The following is a 16,422-nucleotide window of genomic DNA, read 5'->3' on the forward strand; positions in this document are numbered from 1 at the left end:
CTTCCTGATTACCTGCTGCACCTGCAAACTAACTTTTTGGGATTCATGCACAAGGACCCCCAGGTCCCTCTGCACCTCAGCATGTTGTAATTTCTTCCCATTCAAATAATATTCCCTTTTACTGTTTTTTTTCCCAAGGTTGATGACCTCACACTTTCCGACATTGTATTCCATCTGCCAAACCTTAGCCCATTCGCTTAACCTATCCAAATCTCTTTGCAGCCTCTCTGTGTCCTCTACACAATCCGCTTTCCCACTAATCTTTGTGTCATCTGCAAATTTTGTTACACTACACTCTGCCCCCTCTTCCAGGTCATCTATGTATATTGTAAACAGTTGTGGTTCCAGCACCGATCTCTGTGGCACACCACTAACCACCGATTTCCAACCCGAAAAGGACCCATTTATCCTGACTCTCTGCTTTCTGTTCGCCAGCCAATTCTCTGTCCATGTTAATACATTTCCTCTGACTCCACGTACCTCTATCTTCTGCAGTAACCTTTTGTGTGGCATCTTATCGAATGCCTTTTGGGAAGGAGTTAGCCTATCTATAACTCTTTGCAGATTATTTTCATCCTCCTCACAACTTGCTTTCCCATCTATCTTTGTATCATCAGCAAATTTGGCTACATTACACTTGGTCCCTTCATCCAAATCATTTATATAGATTGTAAATAGTTGAGACCCCAGCACTGATCCCTGTGGCACCCCACTAGTTACAGTTTGCCAACCGGAAATGGATCAAGTTATCCCGACTCTCTGTTTTCTGTCAGTTAGCCAATCCTCTATCCATGCTAATATATTACCGTCTATCCCGTGAGCTCTTATATTGAGCTTTTGTAAATCCAAATATACGACATTTAGCAGGTCTCCTTTATCCACCATGCTCTTTACATCCTCAAAGAACTCCAGCAAATTTGGCAAACATGATTTCCCTTTCATAAAATCATGCTGACTCTTCTTCACTGCAATATGCTTTTCTAAATGTCCTGCTACTACTTCCTTAATACTGGAATCCAGAATCTTCCCAATGACAGATGTTAGACTAACTGGTCTTTAGTTTCCTGCTTTCCCTCTCCTTCTTTCTTAAATAGGGGCGTTACATTTCCTGTTTTCCAATCCGCTAAGACCTCTCCAGAACCAGGGAATTTTGGTAGATTACAACCAATGCATCCATTATCGCTGTAGCCATTTATTTTAAGACCCTACAATGCAGGCCATCAGGTCCAGGGCACTTGTCCACCTTTAATTCCATTAGTTTACTGAGTACATTTTCTCTGGTGATAGTGGCTCTTTTAAGTCCCCCCCCCCCGCCCCCGACATACACAATAGCCTCTTGATTATCAATTTTTTATGATTTTAGTGTCTTCTACCATGAAGACCGATAGAAAATATTTGTTCCAAGTCTCTGCCAATTCACTGTTTCCCATTATTAATTCCCCAGTCTCATCCTCTAAGGGACCAACGTTTAGTTCAGCTTTAGAATATAGAATGTTCAGCCATTTCCCACTTGGCCTGATTTTCGTTTCCACTGACTTCATATCTCTATGATCATTTTTATTGTTTGGATACGATTTCCTGTTTGCTGCCGGTGCAGATCAGTGTTTCAGCAAGCAATTCCCAAAATATCCGTGCTGTCCCCTGCCGGTAAGACATTGGTCCATTGTTACATTCCTGCTGGTGGGTTGCTTTTAATAACCTGAGATAAATGTTCCTCACAGTACACCCTTTCTGGACTTTATTGTTTGGCCTATTCTCAGCCGAACTCGCTTCCCAACCCCCATCAGTCGATATTTGTGCCCATTGTGTTCTCTTCTGCCAAATTCGCTCAATATTGCAGAATCAGTCTGGAATGAAAGATAAATTCCAGCTTCTCTTCTCCACTGCTAACCATCTTTTTAAACCTCCCCAGTCTTCACCCTTATCTCTGAAAATACATGTGAGGAGCTCATGGACTTCTTTATCTCTAAGATTGAGACCATTTGTCCAGCTACCGCTGCATATTCCCTGCCTTCCCCTATCACACTGGGCCAAACTTCCTCGAAGGATCGCCCCTGCCCTAGCCCTGACCTAACATCTTTCTCCAGCTTCTCTCCAGTCTCCTCTCATGACCTTTCTGAACTCATCCTGTCCATGAGACCCACTTCCTGCTCCCTTGACCTTGTTCCCACCAAACTGCTAATCATCCAGCTTACTTTTCTGGCTGCCATGTTAGCTGTAATTGTTAACGGTTCTCGCTCATCAAGTACAGTCTCGCTCTCCCCCAAATCTGCCATCATCACTCCTCTCCTCAAAAAACAACTGTCGACCACTCCGTCATTACAAACTACCGCCTCATCTTCAACATGCCTTTCCTTTCCAAAGTCCTTGAACATGTTGTCAGCTCCCAAATCCGTGCCCATATTTCCTACAATTCCATGTTTGAATCCCTCCAAACCAGTTTCTGCGCCAGCCACAGTATCCAAACAGCTCGCATCAAAGACACAAATGCCATCCTTTCTGACTATGACAAAGGCAAACTATCCCTCCTCGTCCTTATTGACCTGTCTGCAGCCATTGACACGGTTGAGCACTCCATCCATCTCCAACGCCTCTCCACTCTCGAGCAGCTGGGTGGAACAGCACGCGCCTGGTTCCATTCTTATCTATCTAATATTTCCCAAAGAATCACCTGCAGCAGCACCTCTTCCCACTCTCACGTGGTTACCTCTGGTATCCCCCTCCTGTTTCTCATCTACATGTTGCACCTTGGCGACATCATCTGAAAACACAGCATAAATTTCAACATGTACGCTGATGACACCCAGCTCTATCTCACTACCACTTTCCTTGAGCCCTGCACAGTCTCTAAATTTACAGACTGTTTGTCCGACATCCAATTCTGGATGAACAGAAATTTTCTCCAATTGAATATTGGGAAGACTGAAGCCATTGTTTTTGGTTGCCACCATAAACTCCGTTCCCTAGCCACTGACTCCCATCCCTCTCCGCAACTTCTGTCTGAGGCTGAACCAAACTGTTCATAACCTTCGTGTCATATTTGACCCTGAATTAAGCTGTCGACCATCTTTCTGCAGCATAACCAAGAGCACCTATTTCCTCCTCCGTAACCTTGCCAGCTTCCGCCCTTGCCTCAGCTCATCCGCTGCTCTGGCTGAAACCATCATCCTGTCTTTATTACTCTAGACTTGTCTATTCCAATGCACTCTTGGGTGGTCTCCTACATTCTACCCTACGTAAACTAAGGTGGTACAAACCTCGACTGGAAATGTCCTAACTCGCACCAAATCCTGTTCACCCATCAACCCTGTGTTTGCTGACCTATATTGCCTTCTGGTTAAGCAATGCCTCATTTAAAACAATTATCATCCTTATTTTCATATCCCTCCAAGGTCTCGTCCCTCCCTATCTCTGTAATCTCCTCCAGCCCCACAACCCACGAGATGTCTGCACCTCTCTAATTATGCTGTCGTGAGCATACCTGATTATAATCGCTCAAACATTGGTGGCTCTGCCTTGAGTTGCCTAGGCCCCAAGCTCTGGAACACCCTGCCTAAAACGCTCCACCTCCCTACCTCTCTTTCCTCCTTCAAGACACTCCGAAAAAACATACCTCTTTGACCAACCTTTTGGTCACCTCCACTAATTTCTACTTCTGCGGCTCGGTATCAAATTTTCATCGCACAGTACTCCTGTGAAGCACCTTGGTGTGTTTCACTACTTTAAAGGTGCTATATAAATACAAATTGTTGTAGTAGTACTTCTATATCCCTTTGATCTTCTCCCCCTTTCAGTTCCTTACTTTTTTAGTTTAGGGGTTGTATATATTTTCCCGACCAAACTCCATTGCCACACAATTATTTATGTTAAAGATAATTTTTACTAACTGCCCAGTCTGCAAATTAGTTTAATATTGGTTGAATTGTGTATACCTTTCCATATATTGAATCCATTTTTACAAATTAGGTAGAAGCAAAATCAATGTAAAAACGTATTTTAAGTTAATTTTCCAGAAAGATAATTACAACTTCCTCCATTATATCTATAATTGTCTGCCCTTTTAATCTTTTGTGGAGCCGGGGCGGAGGAGAGGCTGGAAGCACGTGAGACAGTTGCACCGACCAATGGGCGATAAGGGCCCGGCTGGCCTCGAAGCCAATCAGGGCGGAGAGCGATGGGTCTGCTTCAGTGAGGAGGCGGCAGGGCCAATGGGCGCGGGCACGGGGTCAGTGCCTCCCCGGGCTTTGCTGCAGAACCGAGAAGAGCTTGTGGCTTGAGCGTGAGAGAAAGAGAAATGGGCGGAGAGAGAGGGAAGGGAATAGAGGGAGTGAGAGGGAGGGGAGAGAGCGAGGGAGGGAGGTAGAGGGTGGGAGGGAGAGCTGGTGGAAGGAGAGGGATAGAGAGGGTCGAGAGCGAGAGAGTACGAAGGGGAGAAAGAGGGACAGTGTTTGGGGGAGGGACAGGGAGAGTGGGAGGGGAAGGAGATTTAGAGTGGGAGGTGGAGGGAGAGTGAGAGAGGGAAAGCAATGAATGTAGAGAGAGGGAGGGAGCAAGTGGGAGGGCGAGAGAGGGAGAGAGGGCGTGGGAGAGACAGTGGAGGGAGAGCGGGAGAGAGGTCAATGATTGCCTTTACATCTATACTTTTTAAAACAAACCTTCATTCATTTACGTTGCGGTTTAGCCCCTTCTGCATCGCAATATTCACAAGCCATCCGCATAAAACATTTTACAGTTTTCATTGAACCATTGAAATAAAATGATGCCATGAGCGGTTATGTATTTATTCACCATTTGTCCGTTGAAGCAGTCAGTTGTTGGTAAAGTCTGTTACACTTTATTAATTTTCAATGAACCGATGGCTAGTCGCTCACTTCAGTATCTACAGAAAGATTTCTGACAAAGCTAATTTCACAATCATGGGCATACACCGAAATGTTGTCAAATCCTGGGATCCTTCGACTCCCACCAATGGTGCCATAGACCTTGTATACCCCACCAGAAGACAGAATACACTCACCACTTCTGCAGGGTTCCGGTTCTACCACTACAGTACAGCCAGGGACCAATTCTCCCAGTTCGGCTTAAAGCCAACGACCCTGCCCCTTGTGTCCATTAACCTCCAGACCTGTTACTGCAGCGCTGTAGAACCCGAGGCTATCATATTGTCGTGTCACACCTCAGAACACTCATTCCATAACTGCTACCATTTAATCCTCGATCCTTAATCTGATTTTTCAAAATCTAAATATCGTGTCCCAGCATTACTAATTGCCTATTGCCTATAGGGTGGGGTGAAAGGTGAGGAGGAGATACTCTCTCATGGTTCTGAGAGGGAAGGGAAGGGGTGAGAGCAGAGGTGCGGGAAATAGAACAGACATGGTTGAGGGCCGTCTAAACTAAGGTGGAGGGGAATCCTCTGTTGAAAAAAAAGGAAGACATGTCAGAGGCACTCGTTTGAAATATGGTGTCCTCAGAGCACATGCAATGGAGACAGAGAAAATGGGAGAGAGGAATGGAGTTCTTACAGAATACGGGGTGGGAGGAAGAGTAATCCAGGTAGCTGTGGGGGTCAGGGGGTTTATAGAAACATAGAAACATAGAAAATAGGTGCAGCAGCAGGCCATTCGGCCCTTCGAGCTTGCACCGCCATTCAATGAGTTCATGGCTGAACATGCAACTTCAGTACCCCATTACTGCTTTATCACCATACCCCTTGATTCTTGATACCCCTAGTAGTCAGAACTACATGTAACTCCTTTTTGAATATATTTACTGAATTGGCCTCAACAACTTTCTGTGTTAAAGAGTTCCACAGGTTCACCACTCTCTGGCTGAAGAAGTTTCTCCTCATCTCGGTCCTAAATGGCTTACCCCTTATCCTTAGACTGTGATCCCTGATTCTGGACTTCCCCAACATTGGGAACATTCTTCCTGCATCTAACCTGTCTAAACCCGTCAGAATTTTAAAAGTTTCTATGAGATCCCCTCTCATTCTTCTGAACTCCAGTGAATACAAGCCCAGTTGATCCAGTCTTTCTTGATATGTCAGTCCCGCCATCCCGTGAATCAGTCTAGTGAACCTTAGCTGCACTCCCTCAATAGCAAGAATGTCCTTCCTCAAGTTAGAAGACCAAAACTGTACACAATACTCCAGGTGTGGCCTTACCAAGGGCCTGTACAACTGTAGGAACACCTCCATGCCCCTGTACTCAAATCCCCTCGCTATGAAGGCCAACATGCCATTTGCTTTCTTAACCGCCTGCTGTACCTGCATGCCAACCTTCAATGACTGATGTACCATGACACCCAGGTCTCGTTGCACCTCCCCTTTTCCTAATCAGTCACCATTCAGATAATCATCTGTCTCTCTGTTTTTACCACCAAAGTGGATGACCTCACATTTATCCACATTATACTTCATCTGCCATGCATTTGCCCACTCAACTAACCTATCCAAGTCACTCTGCAGCCTCATAGCATATTCCTCGCAACCCACACTGCCACTCAACTTAGTGTCATCTGCAAATTCGGAGACACTATATTTAATCCCCTCATCTAAATCATTAATGTGCAATGTAAACAGCTGGGGCCCCAGCAAAGAACCTTGCGGTACCCCACTCGTCATTGCCTGCCATTCTGAAAGGTACCCATTTACTCTTTGCTTCCTGTCTGCCGACCAGTTCTCAATCCACGTCAGCTCATTACCCCCAATCCCATATGCTTTAATTTTGCACATTAATCTCTTGTGTGGGTCCTTGTCGAAAGCCTTCTGAAAATCCAAATACACCACATCAACTGGTTCTCCCTTGTCCACTCTACTGGAAACATCCTCAAAAAATTGCAGAAAATTTGTCAAGCGTGATTTCCCTTTGACAAATCCATGCTGACTTGGACCAATCATGTCACCTCTTTCCAAATGCGCTGCTATGACATCCTTAATAATTGATTCCATTATTTTACCCACTACCGATGTCAGGCTGACCGGTCTATAATTCCCTGTTTTCTCTCTCCCTCCTTTTTTAAAAAGTGGGGTTACATTGGCTACCCTCCACTCCATAGGAACTGATACAGAATCAATTGAATGTTGGAACATGACTGTCAATGCATCTGCTATTTCCAAGGCCACCTCCTTAAGTACTACGGGATGCAGACCATCAAGCCCTGGGGAATTATCGGCCTTCAATCCCATCAATTACCCCAGCATAATTTCCCGACTAATAAGGATTTCCCTCAGTTCCTCCTTCTTACTAGACCCTCTGACCCCTTTTATATCCAGAAGGGTGTCGGTGTCCTCCTTCGTGAATACCGAACCAAAGTACTTGTTCAATTGGTCTGCCATTTCTTTGTTCTCCGTTATGACTTCCCCTGATTCTGGACTGCAGGGGACCTACGTTTGTCTTTACTAATCTTTTTCTCTTTATATATCTATAGAAGCTTTTGCAGCCCGTTTTAATGTTCCGTGCAAGCTTCCTCTCGTACTCTATTTTCCCTGCCCTGATCAAACCCTTTGTCCTCCTCTGCTGAGTTCTAAATTTCTCCCAGTCCTCGGGTTCATTGCTATTTTTGGCCAATTTGTATGCCACTTCCTTGGCTTTAATACTATCCCTGATTTCCCTTGATAGCCACAGTTGAGCCACCTTCCCTTTTTTATTTTTACGCCAGTCAGGGATGTACAATTGTTGCAGTTCAATCATGCGGTCTCTAAATGTCTGCCATTGCCCATCCTCTGTCAACCCCTTAAGTATCATTCACCAATCTATCATAGCCAATTCACGCCTTATACCTTCAAAGTTACCCTTCCTTAAGTTCTGCACCATGGTCTCTGAATTAACTCTTTCATTCTCCATCCTAATGTAGAATTCCACCATATTATGGGCACTCTTACCCAAGGGGTCTCGCACAACAAGATTGCTAATTAATCCTCTCTCATTACACAACACCCAGTCTAAGATGACCTCCCCGCAGTTGCTTCCTCTGCATATCGGTCTAGAAATTAATCCGTTATGCACTCCAGGAAATCCTCCTCCACCGTATTGGTTAGCCCAATCTATGTGCATATTGAAGTCACCCATGATAACTGCTGCACCTTTATTGCATGCACCCCTAATTTCTTGTTTGATGCCCTCCCCAACATCACTACTACTGTTTGGAGGTCTGTACACAAATCTCACTAACATTTTTTGCCCTATGGTGATCTGCAGCTCTACCTATATAGATTCCACATTATCCACTTTTGTAGGGAATAACAAAAAAGGCAGCACATTTTTTGAATGGCGAGAGTCTGGGAAATGTTTGCAGTCAGAGGGACCTGGATGTCCTTGTACCTGAATCATGGAAAGTTAACATGCAGGTACAGCAAGCAATTAGGAAAACCAATGGTATATTAGCTTTTGTTACAAAGTGATTCGAGTATAAGACTATGCTGCTTGTTCTGCTGAGATTTCCAACATTTTCTGTTTTTATTTCACATTCCTGCATCCGCAGTATTTTGCTTTTGTATTAGTGTTTGATTCGCTGCCACTTCCCTTTTAGAAATGTCAATCGTGAAGAAGGCCAGCTCTTCCCTTAGACGGGATTTTCGTTTGTGTTTTTTACCTTGTTCATCTTATTTGCTTTCTGTTTCCCTTCTCGTCTTTGATCAAATATCTACTAAGACTGGCTTTCACAGCCACATCTCTTTCCTCAGTAAATATCTCCACCGCAGACTTAATCCGCTTGGATTTCAACTGAAATTCCACTCTTCATGTTTTGGATCCACCCAGGATTACAATATATCTCTGAGATATTCAGCGTTCCTCCAACCACTGCTAACATTGAATCCTGGGCTCCGTACTCAATCCTATGCGCCACATGCACACTCTCGATCTCTCTGTTCAGCAGCACTGACTCACTATATCTCGAAGCTGTTCTGGTCTGCAGTTGCATTTCAACCTTCGCCTCCTCTCCGGCGCTTTAACCAAAAAAATTTTTCCTTCCTTTTAGGTGTCAAGAATTGTAAACTTCAACAACTCTTGGACACCAAAGTCCCTCCAGAACCTTCTTCCCCCATACTTCCCTCTGATCGCATCCCTTCTTCCAATCTCACCCCCTGCCGTGTTTTCACTATCCCCTCTGACCTTCCCCTCTCTGATCCCGAACGATCAGTCCTCAGCAACGGCCTGAGCTTCATCCACTAATGCACCACCTCAGTGAATTTCGAGCTCAGCACGATGCTGAGCTCTTTTTCCACCGCCTTCACCGCCGTGCTCTCTTCTTTGGCCAGGAGTCTTCACCCTGCACAGCTGACCCTTTCTCCCATTTTCAGAATTTTCGCTGTACCTGGACCCCTACCTTTGGCCTCTTACCCTCTCTAGACCTCTTCATTGCAAACTGCCGCCAGGACATCGGCCATCTCAATTTATCTGCTCCTTTTCCTCTTTACATATAGAAGCTTTTGCAGTTCATCTTAATGTTCCCTGCAAGCTTCTGCTCGTACTCTATTTTCCCTGCCCTAATCAAATCCTTTGTCGTCCTCTGCTGAGTTCGAAATTCCTCCCATTTCCAGGGTTCTTTGCTATTTCTGGCCAATTTGTATGCCACTTCCTTGGCTTTAATACTATCCCTGATTTCCTTTGATAGCCACGGTTGAGCCACCTTCCCTTTTTTATTTTTATGCCAGACAGGGATGTACAATTGTTGTAGTTCATCCATGCGGTCTCTAAATGCCTGCCATTGCCCATCCACTTTCAACCCCTTAAGTATCATTCGCCAATCTATCCTAGCCAATTCACGCCTCATACCTTCAAAGTTACCCTTCTTTAAGTTCTGGACCATGGTCTCTGAATTAACTGTTTCATTCTCCATCCTAATGTAGAATTCCACCATATTATGGTCACTCTTCCACAAGGGGCCTCGCACAACGAGATTGCTAATTAATCCTCTCTCATGACACAACACCCAGTCTAAGATGGCCTCCCCCTTGTTGGTTCCTCGACATATTGGTCTAGAAAACCATCCCTTATGCACTCCAGGAAATCCTTCTCCACCGTATTGCTTCCAGTTTGGTTAGCCCAATCTATATCGATATAGTGGATACTGGTCATGAAGCCTATCCCCAGAGATGGAGATGGAGAAGTCGAGGAATGTAAGGCAAGAGTAGGAGAGGGACCATGTGAAGGGGAGGGAAGGGTGGAAATTGAATGCAAAGTGAATGAAATTTTCAAGTTCATGGTGAGAGTAGAAAACGGCACCGATACAGTCATCAATGTACCAGAAAAAGAGGTGAGGAAGGGGAGCTATGTAGGACTGGAACAAAGAATGTTCCGCACATCCCATGAAAAGGCAGGCATAGCTAGGACCCATGCTGGTTCCCGTAGCAACACCTTTAATTTGAGGAAGTGAGTGGAGTTGAAGGATAAGTTGTTCCATGTGAGAACAAATTCAGGCAGGTGGAGGAGGGTGGTCGTGGATGGCGACTGGTTGGGCCTCTGCTCGAGGAAGAAGCGGAGCGCCCTCAGGCCATTCTGGTGGGGGATGTAAATGTAGGGCGATTGGAGGTCCATGATGGAAAGGAGATGGTTGGGGCTGGGAAACTGGAAACTGTTAAAGTGATGGAGGGCGTTGGAGAATTCACAGATGTAGGTGTCAAGAGAGTGGACAAGGGAAGAAAAAATAGAGTTGAGATAGGAAGAAATAAATTCTGGCAGGAAAGAACAGCTGAAATGATGGGTCTACCGGGGCAGTCCTGTTTGTGGATCTTGGGAAGGATGTAGAAGTGGACTGTGCGAGGTTGGGGAACTGTGAGGCTGGTGGCTGTGGAGCAAAGATCTCCAGAGGAGATGAGGTCAGTGACGGTCTGGGAAATTATGGTTTGATGTTCAGTAGAGTGGTTATGGTCCAGGGGGAGGTAGGAGGAGGTTTCATAGAGTTGGTGATCAGCCTCTGCAAGGTCGAGGTCGGTTCGCCAAACAACAACAGCGCCACCCTTGTCAGCAGGTTTGATGACAAGGTTAGGGTTGGATCTGTGGAGCAGATAAATTGAGACGGCCGATGTCCTGGCGGCAGTTTGCAATGAAGAGGTCTGGAGAGGGTAAGTGGCCAGAGGTAGGGGTCCAGGTACAGTGCGAATTCTGAAAATGGGAGAAAGGGTCAGCTGTGCAGGGTGAGACTTCTGGCCAAAGAAGAGGGCACGGAGGTGAAGGTGGTGGAAAAAGAGCTCAGCCTCGCGCTGAGCTCGAAATTCACTGAGGTGGTGCATTAGTGGATGACGCTCAGGCCGTTGCTGAGGACTGATCGTTCGGGATCAGAGAGGGGAAGGTCAGAGGGGATAGTGAAAACACTGCAGGGGGTGAGATTGAAGGAAGGGATGGGATCAGAGGGAAGCATGGGGGAAGAAGGTTCCGGAGAGACATTGGAGTCCAAGAGTTCTTGAAGTTTACAATTCTTGACACCTAAAAGGAAGGAAAAATGTTTTTGGTTAAAGCGCTGGATGAGGCGAAGGATGAAATGCAACTGCAGACCAGAACAGCTTCGAGATATAGTGAGTCAGTGCTGCTGAAGAGAGAGGTCGAGAGTGTGCATGTGGTGCAAAGCATTGAGTACGGATCCCAGGATTCTGTGTTAGCAGTGGTTGGAGGAACGCTGAATATCTCGGAGATATATTGTAATCCTGGGTGGATCCAAAACATGAAGGGTGAAATTTCAGGTGGAAACCATGCAGATTAAGTCTGCGGTGGAGATATTTACTGAGGAAAGAGATGTGGCTGTGAAAGCCAGTCTTGGTAGATATTTGATCAAAGACGAGAAGGGAAACAGAAAACAAATAAGATGAACAAGGTAAAAGACACAAACGGAAATTCCGTCCAAGGGAAGAGCTGGACTTCTTCAAGATTGGGATTCCTAGAAGGGAAGTGGCAGCGAATCAAACACTAATACAAAAGCAAAATACTGCGGATGCAGGAATGTGGAATAAAAACAGAAAATGCTGGAAATCTCAGCAGAACAAGAAGCATAGTCTTATACTCTAATCACTTTGTAACAAAAGCTAATATACCATTGGTTTTCCTAATTGCTTGCTGTACCTGCATGTTAACTTTCCATGATTCAGGTACAAGGACATCCAGGTCCCTCTGACTGCAAACATTTCCCAAACTCTCACCATTCAAAAAATGTGCTGCCTTTTTTGTTATTCCTGCAAAAGTGGATAATGTGGAATCTATATGGGTAGAGCTGCAGATGACCAAAGGGCAAAAAACGTTAGTGGGAGTTGTGTACAGACCTCCAAACAGTAGTAGTGATGTTGGGGAGGGCATCAAACAAGAAATTAGGGGTGCATGCAATAAAGGAGCAGCAGTTATCATGGGTGACTTTAACATGCATATAGATTGGGCGAACCAATAAGGTGGAGAAGGATTTCCTGGAGTGCATAATGGATTAATTTCTAGATCAATATGCAGAGGAAGCAACTGCGGGGAGGCCATCTTAGACTGGGTGTTGTGTAATGAGAGAGGATTAATTAGCAATCTTGTTGTGCGAGACCCCTTGGGGAAGAGTGACCATAATATGGTGGAATTCTACATGAGGGTGGAGAATGAAACAGTTAATTCAGAGACCATGGTGCAGAACTTAAGGAAGGGTAACTTTGAAGGTATGAGGCGTGAATTGGCTAGGATAGATTGGTGAATGATACTTAAGTGGTTGACAGTGGATGGGCAATGGCAGACATTTAGAGACCGCATGGATGAATTACAACAATTGTACATCCCTGTCTGGCGTAAAAATAAAAAAGGGAAGGTGGCTCAACCGTGGCTATCAAGGGAAATCAGGGATAGTATTAAAGCCAAGGAAGTGGCATACAAATTTGCCAGAAATAGCAGCGAACCTGGAGACTGGGAGAAATTTAGAACTCAGCAGAGGAGGACAAAGGGTTTGATTAGGGCAGGGAAAGTAGAGTACGAGAGGAAGCTTGCAGGGAACATTAAAACGGACTGCAAAAGCTTCTATAGATATGTAAAGAGAAATAGTTTAGTAAAGACAAACGTAGGTTCCCCGCAGTCAGAATCAGGGGAAGTCATAACGGAGAACAAAGAAATGGCAGACCAATTGAACAAGTACATTGGTTCGGTATTCACTGAGGAGGACACAAACACCCTTCCGGATATAAAAGGGGTCAGAGGGTCTAGTAAGAAGGAGGAACTGAGGGAAATCCTTATTAGTCAGGAAATTATGCTGGGGAAATTGATGGGATTGAATGCTGATAATTCCCCAGGACTTGATGGTCTGCACCTGTAGTACTTAAGGAGGTGGCCTTGGAAATAGCAGATGCATTGACAGTCATGTTCCAACATTCGATTGATTCTGTATCAGTTCCTATGGCGTGGAGGGTAGCCAATGTAACCCCACATTTTAAAAAAGGAGGGAGAGAGAAAACAGGGAATTATTGACTGGTCAGCCTGACATTGGTAGTGGGTAAAATGATGGAATCAATTATTAAGGATGTCATAGCAGCACATTTGGAAAGAGGTGATATGATAGGTCCAAGGCAGCATGGATTTGTGAAAGGAAAATCATGCTTGACAAATCTTCTGGAATTTTTTAAGGATGTTTCCAACACAGTGGACAAGGGAGAACCAGTTGATGTGGTGTACTTGGACTTTCAGAAGGCTTTCGACAAGGTCACACACAAGAGATTAATGTGCAAAGTTAAAGCACATGGGATTGGGGGTAGTGTGCTGACGTGGATTGAGAACTGATTGGCAGACAGGAAGCAAAGAGTAGGAGTAAATGGGTACTTTTCAGAATGGCAGGCAGTGACTAGTGTGGCACCACAAGGTTCTGTGCTGGGGCCCCAGCCGTTTACATTGTACATTAATGATTTAGACGAGGGGATTAAATGTAGTATCTCGAAATTTGCAGATGACACTAAATTGGGTGGCAGTGTGAGCTGCGAGGAGGATGCTATGAGGCTGCAGAGTGACTTGGATAGGTTAGGTGAGTGGGCAAATGCATGGCAGATGAAGTATAATGTGGAGAAATGTGAGGCTATCCACTTTGGTGGTAAAAACAGAGAGACAGACGATTATCTGAATGGTGACTGATTCGGAAAAGGGGAGGTGCAACGAGACCTGGGTGTCATGGTACATCAGTCATTGAAGGTTGGCATGCAGGTACAGCAGGCGGTTAAGAAAGCAAATGGCATGTTGGCCTTCATAGCGAGGGGATTTGAGTACAGGGGCATGGAGGTGTTCCTACAGTTGTACAGGCCCTTGGTAAGGCCACACCTGGAGTATTGTGTACAGTTTTGGTCTTCTAACTTGAGGAAGGACATTCTTGCTATTGAGGGAGTGCAGCTAAGGTTCACCAGACTGATTCACGGGATGGCGGGACTGACATATCAAGAAAGACTGGATCAACTGGGCTTGTATTCACTGGAGTTCAGAAGAATGAGAGGTGATCTCATAGAAACGTTTAAAATTCTGACGGGTTTAGACAGTTTAGATGCAGGAAGAATGTTCCCAATGTTGTGGAAGTCCAGAATCAGGGGTCACAGTCTAAGGATAAGGGGTAAGCCATTTAGGACCGAGATAAGAAGAAACTTCTTCACCCAGAGATTGGTGAACCTGTGGAATTTTCTACCACAGAAAGTTGTTGAGGCCAATTCAGTAAATATATTCAAAAAGGAGTTAGATGTAGTCCTTATTACTAGGGGGATCAAGGGGTATGGCGAGAAAGCAGGAATTCGGTACTGAAGTTGCATGTTCAGCCATGAACTCTGAATGGTGGTGCGGGTTCAAAGCGCCGAATAGCCTACTCCTGCACCTATTTTCTATGTTTCTATGTTTCACATATCCCCACATTGTATTTCATTTTCCTGGTTATTGTCCACTCAATGAACCTACCTAAATCTCTCTGCAGCCTCTTTGTGTCTTCCTCACAGCTTACTTTGCATTTTCAGCAAACTTGGATACGCTACACTCTAAGCCATTAATATAGATTTTAAATAGCTGAGGCTATTGTTGTAATGCAGTACCCCGCTAGTTACAACAGCCTGCCAAACTGAAACAGCTGTGTTTATTCATACTCTCTGTTTTTTGTCCATTAGCCAATCCTCAATCCTTGCTAATATATTGTCCCCAACATATGAGTCCGATTTTTGTGTAATCACCTCTTATGTGCCACCTTATCGAATGCTTTTTCAAAATCCAAATCCTTTATATTCACTGTTCCCCCTTATCCATCTTATTAGTTACATCTTCAAGTATCTCTATCCAATTTGTAAACACGATTTCCCTTTCAGAAAGCCATGATGACTCTGCATCATCATATTCCGATTTTCTAACTGCCCTGTTACCACATCCCTCATAGCAGATTTTAGCATTTTTCCTACTACTGATGTCTGGCTAACTGACCTATTGTTCCCCGTTCTCTCTCACCTCCTTTCTTAAATAGCGGGGTTATGATTACTATCTTGCAATAAAGGGGGACTGTTCAAGAATCTAGGGAATTTTGGAAGATTAATATCAGTCCATCCACTAATTTTAAGTTCCTCATTCACTTTAGATCCTTTGTTCCCCATTATTTGGAAAAAAAACATTTTGCATCAACTTCTGTGAAGACAGATACAAAGTATTTGTTTAATGTCTCTGCTATTTCCTTATTGCTGATTATAATTTCTCCTCTCTCGGTCACTAATGGTCCCACATTTACTTTCACGAATCACTTCCCATTTATATACCTCAGGAAATTGTTGCAATCTGTTTTTACGACTCTTGCTAAATTACTCTCATAGTTTTGTTTCTATTTCCTTATCAATTTCTTGGTCCTCTGCCGAATTCTAAATTCCTCGCAACGCTCATGCGAACCACTCTTTCTGGCAATATTGCAGGCCTCTTCCGTGAGTCTAATACTATCTTTACCTTTTCTTGTTAGCCACATTTCATGTGGGTTTTTATACCTTAAAGGCATGTATATTTGTTTTAAATTATGTATTAGAGACATAGAACATAGAAAATAGGTGCAGGAGTAGGCCATTCGGCCCTTCTAGCCTGCACCGCCATTCAATGAGTTCATGGCTGAACATTCAACTTCAGTACCCCATTCCTGCTTTCTCGCCATACCCCTTGATCCCCCTAGTAGTAAGGACCTCATCTAACTCCTTTTTGAATATATTTAGTGAATTGGCCTCAACAACTTTCTGTGGTAGAGAATTCCACAGGTTCACCACTCTCTGGTGAAGAAGTTCCTCCGCATCTCGCTTCTAAATGGCTTACCCCTTATCCTTAGACTGTGACCTCTGGTTCTGGACTTCCCCAACATTGGGAACATTCTTCCTGCATCTAACCTGTCTAACCCCGTCAGAATTTTAAATGTTTCTATGAGGTCCCCTCTCATTCTTCTGAACTCCAGTGTTAATTATTTAAATGGTAGCCATTGTTTCTCCAACAT

This window comes from Pristiophorus japonicus, chromosome 19, assembly GCF_044704955.1.
Source record: "Pristiophorus japonicus isolate sPriJap1 chromosome 19, sPriJap1.hap1, whole genome shotgun sequence".
Taxonomy (NCBI): Eukaryota; Metazoa; Chordata; class Chondrichthyes; family Pristiophoridae; genus Pristiophorus; species Pristiophorus japonicus.